General features: G+C 35.8%; 1 non-coding gene across 1 annotated transcript; it reads left to right on the top strand.

Annotated features, from left to right (window-relative positions):
* Nucleotides 1-6,564: 6,564 nt before the first annotated feature.
* On the top strand, nucleotides 6,565-6,672 carry LOC139185397 (U6 spliceosomal RNA). The gene has a single exon (XR_011569031.1). It is a non-coding gene; the product is annotated as a U6 spliceosomal RNA (small nuclear RNA).
* Nucleotides 6,673-7,043: the final 371 nt, after the last annotated feature.

Raw genomic sequence — 7,043 nt, 5'->3', positions numbered from 1 at the left:
CACGGCCATGTATACTTTAATATTAACTGGTAAAGGCAAGAATAAATGGTGTGGAGGACTTAGTCTCCTTTAGAAGAGTGGACCCTGAGCCATGTATCCAGAGGTTCTACCCTGGTCTAGAGTAATGAATAAGTATGCATTTTGAAATACATACAGCATTTTACTAAAGCAGAGATTACGTACACTTACTTAAAAAATGAGTGTTAGTTTCTTCATCTAAAAATAGGATGGTAATCTCTATCCCAAAATCATATTAAAGCTTAATAATAAGTATATATAATATTATTACCTGGTACTTATGCTTAATCTTTTCTAATTATACCATTGGTTCTTTTTTATTTCATATCTGTAGTTTAATACCTATTTCAAATTATATGGAAATAGTAGGTTCTTTATGTGAAAAAAGATGGTGTTTTATTTTTTATGCAGCTGTTTATTTTCAATATTATATTCTTCAGGGACTATAAATTTTGTTAATAATATATTTAAAAGGGGAAATCTATGTTGTAACCTAAAAGACAGATCAAGGTGGACTTTCTGGATCATGAAGTTAAAATATTTATCAAAGTATATACCCAACAACATGATAATTTAATTGTTCAAGGTAGTCAGTATATGTGTTGTCAAACTTTTGTGAGAATAAATCTTTAGGTCATGATACCAATCAAACAATTCAAGAAAATTGTACTGGTTCTATTAATAAATATTAAACCATATAATCATGAGACTGCATATAAAAAATAATAAATTTGTTTTGTAACTCAAATTTATTAAACCCTTTGGCAACCTAGTTAGAAATTTTCCAAGCAGAAATTCTAATATAAAATGTATTAGCTGTTGTATTGAAAGCCACTCAGGGCCCTCCTGGAATGCCAACATCAGTTTTTAACAATATACTGGCAGAATTTTCCATTATTGTGAGCTGTGTAGCAAATGATCCACAAATATTTTCCAACTTTAGCATATATACCTAGAGAAGTTTCAGTACAATGATTCATAAATAATACTGATGCATATGTTACTTCACATTTCTTTTCATGATAATATGATTTATTCTGTTAAACCAATTACATGGTTTGGAGCAAAGGTACTGTGAGTAGGAGGATGCTGTGGGAATACTGTCAGTGTGAGAAACTGACCTTGATTTTATAATAACTCATTTATTAGGGTGCAGGGCCAGAGCAAATAATGCAGAAAATTCAACAGAAGAAATGCTACCTTCCATAGCAGACTTTATTTTTAGTTACCAATTTTTCTTCCATGTTCATTGAGGCATTTCTCCCTCCAAAAAATTACATTTTTTAAATGCTTCAGCCATCAGCAGATTGTTAGAATTCAATTAAAATCTAATTGTTTGAAATATAATTGTTGACTTTTGAATTTATTTTATATTTTTGACATGCTTTGTTCAAAAAATCTCCATTGCCTAAATTTTGAATGGACAGCTTTATATTTGCTGCCTTTATGTTACAAGAAATGTTCTGTAATTGCATTTGGGATTTATACACATACACTCTTTTGAAATATAAGTTCATATTTTTGTAGAATGATGAGTAAATGTGTCAGTTCAGATTTTTAAAAAATCTTATTGTGAGACATTCAGATCAGATCAGATCAGATCAGTCACTCAGTCATGTCTGACTCTTTGCGACCCCATGAATCGCAGCACGCCAGGCCTCCCTGTTCACCACCAACTCCCGGAGTTCACTGAGACTCACGTCCATCGAGTCAGTGATGTCATCCAGCCATCTCATCCTCTGTCGTCCCCTTCTCCTCCCGTCCCCAATCCCTCCCAGCATCAGAGTCTTTTCCAATGAGTCAACTCTTCGCATGAGGTGGCCAAAGTACTGGAGTTTCAGCTTTAGCATCATTCCTTCCAAAGAAATCCCAGGGCTGATCTCCTTCAGGATGGACTGGTTGGATCTCCTTGCAGTCCAAGGGACTCTCAAGAGTCTTCTCCAACACCACAGTTCAAAAGCATCAATTCTTCGGCCCTCAGCTTTCTTCACGGTCCAACTGTCACATCCATACATGACCACAGGAAAAACCATAGCCTTGACTAGATGGACCTTTGTTGGCAAAGTAATGTCTCTGCTTTTGAATATGCTATCTAGGTTGGTCATAACTTTTCTTCCAAGGAGTAAGCATCTTTTAATTTCATGGCTGCACTGTTGTTGTTTAGTTGCTAAATCGCATCTGAGTCTTTTGCAACCCTGTTGGCTGTGGCCCACCAGGCTCCTCTGTCCATGGGATTTCCTAGGCAAGAATACTGGAGTGGGTAACGGTTTCCTTACCTACTGAATAAGGATAAGTTTCCTTATCCTGGGGATCTTCCTAACCTGGGGATGGAACCTGCATCTCCTACACTGGTAGATGGGTTTGCCACTGAGCCACCTGGGAAGATAGTAGACTTGATAAGCGAGTTTTAAAAAATCTATAAAATCCCATTCACTTCTAAAATGCAAAGAAATGACTGCTTCAGAGATGACTCAACAGCTGTCTTTTTTTCCCCTAATTAATTAACTTATTTTAATTGGAGGCTAATTACTTTACAATAGTGTAGTGGTTTTTGCCATACATTCACATGAATCAGCCATGGGTTACATGTGTCCCCCATCCAGAACCCCCACACACCTCCCTCCCCATCCCATCTGTCTCAAGCATCAGGTCTGGACTGACGATCTATTTCACATATGGTAATATCAATAACCTCAGATATGCAGATGACACCACCCTTATGACAGAAAGTGAAGAAGAACTAATGAGCTCTTAATGAAAGTGAAAGAGGAGAGTGAAAAATTTGGCTTAAAGCCCAACATTCAGAAAACGAAGATCATGGCATCTGGTCCCATCACTTCATGGCAAACAGATGGGGAAACAGTGTCAGACTTTATTTTTTTGGGCTCCACAATTACTGCAGGTGGTTACTGAAGCCATGAAATTAAAAGATGCTTACTCCTTGGAAGGAAAGTTATGACCAACCTAGACAGCATATTAAAAAGCAGAGACATTACTTTGTCAATAAACGTCCATTTAGTCAAGGCTATGGTTTTTCCAGTGGTCATGTATGGATGTGAGAATTGGACTATAAAGAAAGCTGAGCGCTGAAGAATTGATGCTTTTGAACTATGGTGTTGAAGAAGACTCTTGAGAGTCCCTTGAACTGCAAGGAGATCCAACCAGTCCATCCTAAAGGAGATCAGTCCTGGGTGTTCATTGGAAGCACTGATGCTGAAGCTGAAACTCCAATACTTTGGCCACCTGATGAGAAGAGCTGACTCATTTGAAAAGTCTGATGCTGGGAAAGATTGAGGGCAAGAGGAGAAGGGGATGACAGAGGATGAGATGGTTGGATGGTATCACCAACTCAGTGGACATGAATTTGGGTAGATTGCGGGAGTTGGTGATGGACAGGGAGTCCTGGTGTGCTGCGGTTCATGGGGTCGCAAAGAGTCAGACACGACTGAGCGACTGAACTGAACTCAACTGAATATGTTTCAGTGCTATTCTCTCAAATCATCCCACCCTTGCCTTCTCCTAGAGTCCAAAAGTATGTTCTTTACATCTGTGTCTCTTTTGCTGTCTCACATAAAAGGTCATCATTACCATCTTTCTAAATTGCATATATATGTGGTAATATACGATACCAGTGTTTTTGTTTCTGACTTACTTCACTCTGTATAATAGGTTCCAGTTTCATCTACCTCATTAGAATGGATTCAAATGCATTCTTTTTTAATAGCTGAGTAGTATTCCGTTGTGCCACAGCTTTCTTATCCATTTGTCTGCCGATGGACATCTAGGTTGCTTCCATGTTCTAGCTATTGTAAACAGTGCTGTGATGAACACTGGGGTACATGTGTCTCTTTCAATTATGGTTTCCTCGGTGTGTATGCCCAGCAGTGGGGTTGCTGGGTCATATGGCAGTTCTATTCCCAGTTTTTTAAAGGAATCTCCACACTGTTCTTCATAGTGGCTGTACTAGTTTGCATTCCCACCAACAGTAATAAGAGGGTTCCCTTTTCTCCACACCCTCTCCAACATTTATTGTTTGTAGACTTTTTAATAGCAGCCATCCTGGCCAGCATCAGATGGTACTTCATTGTGATTTTGATTTGCATTTCTCTGATAATAAGTGATGTTGAGCATCTTTTCATGTGTTTGTTAGCCATCTCTATGTCTTCTTTGGAGAAATGTCTGTTTAGTTCTTTGGCCATTTTTTTGATTGGTTATTTTATTTTTTCTGGAATTGAGCTGCATGAGCTGCTTGTATATTTTTGAGATTAATTGTCAGTTGCTTCATTTGCTATTGTTTTCTTCCATTCTGAAGGGAGAAACGTGTCTTTTCACTTTTTAAATAGTTTCCTTCATAGTGCAAAAGCTTTTAAGTTTAATTAGGTCCCATTTTTTAATTTTTGCTTTTATTTTTATTTTTGCTGGGTGGTGAGTCATGAAGGATCCTGCTGTGATTTATGACAGAGAGTATTTTGCCTATGTTTTCCTCTAGGAGTTTTACAATTTCTGGTCTTACATTTAGATATTTATTCCATTTTGAGTTTATTTTTGTGTATGGTGTTAGAAAGTGTTCTAGTTTCATTGTTTTGCAAGTGGTTGACCAGTTTTCCCAGCACCACTTGTTAAAGAGATTGTCTTTTCTCCATTGTGTATTTTTGCCTCCTTTGTCAAAGATAAGGTGTCCATAGGTGCATGGATTTATCTCTGCACTTTCTATTTTATTCCATTGATCTATATTTCTGTTTTTGTGCCAGCACCATACTGTCTTAATGACAGTATGCCTTGTAGTATAGTCTGAAATCAGGTAGGTTTATTCTTCCAGTTCCATTCTTCTTTCCCAAAATTGCTTTGTCTCTTTGAGGTTTTTGTATTTCCATACAAATTGTGAAATTATTTGTTCTAGTTCTTTGAAAAATACCGTTGATAGCTTGATAGGGATTGCATTGAATCTATAGATTGCTTTGGGTAGTATACTCATTTTCACTATATTGATTCTTCTGATCCATGAACATTTTGTATTTCTTCATCTATTTGTGTCATCTTTGATTTCTTTCATCATGTTTTATACTTTTCTATATATAGGCTTTTTGTTTCTTTAGGTAGATATATTCCTAAGTATTTTATTCTTTTCGTCACAATGGTAGATGGAATTGTCTCCTTAATTTCTCTTCTGTTTTCTTATTGTTAGTGTATAGGAATGCAAGGGATTTCTGTGTGTTAATTTTGTATTCAACAGCTAAGTCTAAGGACTTAGTCTAGAAAGGCATGTGACCAGGTGAAGGAAAGCAGTATTAGTTTGCACATCATTTTTAGATTCCTCTCTTGCCACCTGCCCATAACATGGATTTAAATGGTCTATTAACATGGTGTGAACCCACTGGGAGTACTTCTAGTGATTAATTAAAAGATACAAATGTATATATATGTGTGTGTTTGTGTGTGTGTGTGTGTGTGTGTGTGACCTGGAAGACTTTATGAAGCCGTCTAATAATCTCACCTCCTTTCAGAGTGACAAAGAATTTGGCTCATTTAAGGTATTCATTTTTTTAAGAAATGGGTACACAAATGCACACTGTACTCAAACCAGACCTTACAATGAATGTATTAAGTCCCATGTTTGACATAGCTCTGAATTACATTCATTGTTTTTAAATTATGGAGTGTTTTAAGTACTTTTACATCATCTTGAATCTTAAATATATAGCAAAGAAAGTGGCATAATTCCACCTGTGGAACCAGAGCTGAACTAAAACACAAAGACAAAGCTAAGCATCAGAATTAAACTATATATGTGGAGAAACAACTTATACTTAGATTTTATGAATAAATGTGGGCTGGGAAGATCCCCTGGAGAAGAAAATGGCTAACCATCCCAGTATTCTGGCCTGAGAATTCCATGGACAGAGGAGCCTGGCAAGCTACAGTCAATGGGATTGCAAAGAGTCAGACATGACTGAGCAACTAAGCACAGCACAAACAGTGGTAACTGATTATGATAGATAACCACAACTGAGAGCAATACCAAAAAAATCACCCTTATCCAGTTTTAACATGTGCATCTGTCTTCTTAAACTATTGAAACCTGTCTCTGAATGTATGAAGCCTTAAGTATCTGTTTTTATGAAATATATCTGAATAACTGAAGATCTCTTGCTTTTTAAATCTTTTCCTATTTTCATCATCACTGTAAATATCCAAGTTAAAAAAAATTCCTCTACCAGGCATGAAAGCACAGTTTAGACACATGGGGGAGGGAAAAAAAGAAAAAAAAAAACCTCTAACTTTATAGAAAATATTTATGAGTTTACTTTTCTAATTTGTACAACTGTGTCCTTGTTTTCCAAGTTCTGCAATTCACATCAGTGGGAACAAAAAATCTTAGCTTTCTGTAGGAAAGCACTTGAAGAAAGAAAATGCACAGTCGAACCAGAACAGATGTATAATTTGAGATACACTAAATTGCCAATATTATACAATAACTAAAATGGCTAATACCATACAAAAAAATAACATGTAATATTTTAAATATTCTAGATGAGAAATCAGGAGGTGCTCGCTTCGGCAGCACATATACTAAAAATTGGAATGATACAGAGAAGATTAGCATGGCCCCTGTGCAAGGATGACATGCAAATTCATGAAGCATTCCATATTTTTAAAACTAATACAATATTGTAAAGTTTAAAAATAAAATAAAATTTTTAAAAAATAAAAAATAAATATGCTAAAATTACTGTAGTATGATATACTTAAAAAAAGTTTTATAAATCCTGAGGAGCAATAAAAATCAACCATAATTTCATCAACTGATCATAACCATGAATAATATTATGATGTAGATCATTTCAATTTTCTTCCTATGCATTGTAGTTTTTCTTAATAAAAATGAGAATCACATCACACACAAAAAAAAGAAATCAGGAGAACATAGATCTTGATCTTGTTTTGCCACTTAACTATGTGATATTGAACAGAGTTTTGTTTCTCTGGGACCTTAGTTTGCAAATCTGCAAATAAGAATGTTGGAA

Source organism: Bos indicus, chromosome 1 (genome assembly GCF_029378745.1).
Source record: "Bos indicus isolate NIAB-ARS_2022 breed Sahiwal x Tharparkar chromosome 1, NIAB-ARS_B.indTharparkar_mat_pri_1.0, whole genome shotgun sequence".
Classification (NCBI taxonomy): domain Eukaryota; kingdom Metazoa; phylum Chordata; class Mammalia; order Artiodactyla; family Bovidae; genus Bos; species Bos indicus.
This window is presented reverse-complemented; position numbering and strand designations above follow the sequence as displayed.